The sequence below is a fragment of the Solanum tuberosum genome, unplaced genomic scaffold (genome assembly GCF_000226075.1).
Source record: "Solanum tuberosum cultivar DM 1-3 516 R44 unplaced genomic scaffold, SolTub_3.0 scf00382, whole genome shotgun sequence".
Classification (NCBI taxonomy): domain Eukaryota; kingdom Viridiplantae; phylum Streptophyta; class Magnoliopsida; order Solanales; family Solanaceae; genus Solanum; species Solanum tuberosum.
This window is the reverse complement of record NW_006239306.1, coordinates 499-2,689: the sequence shown is the minus strand read 5'-3', so window position 1 is coordinate 2,689 and position 2,191 is coordinate 499.

Sequence of the window (2,191 nt, the reverse complement as noted above, 5' to 3'; positions counted from 1 at the left end):
ACCCCCCCCCCCATCACCCCAACTTCCCTTCCCATCCTGCCTCCATATATAATGTATCGCTAGATAACATATAAATACTCTTGGAGTAGTATTTTTTTTGCTTATAAAAAACTAAGAAAATAAGTGAGAAATCTACTTGTTTTTCAAAAAACATTTTCTAGAAACTCATTTTTCGTAGAATATTTGTTTTTTCATACCAAAGATGCCTCTTTACTTATTAGCATTTCTGATCTTTGTCTGATTCTAATATATACTTGGACTTATTGAAAGATTGTGATAAAAACAATTATTTTTCAAGAGCCAATTATTTGATTGATGGGCATGTACACTGGCTAACATATCGCATCTCATCACCACGAGTACTGACATATATAGATCTTAGGGGAACCCATCGGTGGCCCCCTTAAGTTGGCACCAATTTTTACTTAGACACCTTAATTCAGCTTTATTCATTTTAGGCACCTTATGTCATATCCCGCTCTGTCATTTGACACCTTTTGCTGGCATGTCATAGAGAGTGGAATACACTCATTATCAGCGCGTGAAAGGTTTATTTAATCGTTTTTTTTTTTTTTCATCTTCTTCCTCATTTTTCAGCCATCATCTCTCAAAACTTAAACTCCTTTTATGGAGAAATAAATTTGATAATGCTACAGACAAAAAAAATAAATTTGAACCCATGGACTTATAATATAATGATATAATAAAAATTAAAATAAGACAATGTGAAGACCACTGCTATCGTAAAGAAGAAGAAAAATGGAAAGTCATGAATTCATGAATAATCTCAAATTAGATCTGAGTAGTGGTATGTGTGGGTTTGATATTCTATTCGAGAAGATGATGTGCGTGGGGAAGGGGTTGGGGTTAGGGTGGGTAGAGGTGGAGAAGACGCTCGGTGGGTGAGGGAAGAGTGGAGAAAACGCAGGGGTCGAGGTGGGTGGGGTGGAGAAGATGATCTGGGTGGGGTTGGGTTATTTTATTTTTAAAGTCTTTTGGGAAAAATTCCACGTGTCATTCACTCATTGGTCACTTCTTTTTTGTACTAAAAAATCATTATTTGAGAACTATTTTATGTATATATATGCCACATATCTTTATTTAATTCGTCATTTTGACACGTCATGGGCAAGTGTATTACAAACACTTTATATATTTGACTGATAATTAAAAAAGTGTCAAAATGTCACAATGAACCATGACATGAAGTGTCTAAAATGAACAAAACTTAGTTAAGGTGTCTAAGTGAAAGTTGGTGCCAACTTTAAGGGGCTACCGATGGTTTCAGCCTAGATCTTATATACGGTTTCTCCGACGTTTGAGTTTATTTGAATTCAGTATTTTTATTTCTTAATATAAATGTAAAATTGTGTAGAAATTTACAAAAAATATAATTAATAATTAATATACATTCATAAGATATAATAATATTAAAAATCCTAAAAAATAAATTTATAAAATTTAAAGTCATAATTTTACTTTTGTTTTAATTCAAATATTGAGGCATTATTAATTAAGACATTAGAAAATTGTCTTCGTACATCATATTTTGGTGAAATATTTTTCTAAGAAAGACGTGCAGGATTATATTGTATCGTAAATATTAAATGACGTATATAATATATTTTTAATTTAATTTATTTGTCCTCTATTTTAGACCATTTTTAAAAAAATGTCTATTTATTTTTCACAAATTTTATTTTAACTTTCTACTTGATATGTTTAAAACCATAAATTAAGTATCATTTTGATATATTTAGTATATCTTTAACTTAAATCTATAAAACTTAAAAGTGTATTTTTAAAAAAAAAAATATTTACAAATTATAATTGAACAAATAAATTAAAATATAAAATAATGCATTTTAAATAATTGACTTTTGAAGCCTAATCTATAGTGATCACTAGTCATTAAAAACCTAATTTTAACAACTTGTAGACATGTTAGAATACCACACTTGGGACAAGATAATACTCTTCTAGAATAGTTATCAAAAGAAAACTGCCTAATCTATGCAAGTTAAATGTTAGTGAACCGTCTAATTAATGTATTAAACATGACTCTTTTTTCCAATAATAATGCATTAATGGAAAGGACCCAACCCCCCTTTCATTAAATCCGGATTCAAGCCCCCCTAACAAAGGGAGCTTTATTTTCAAGTGGACTTGAACTCAAAATCTCTAATTAAGA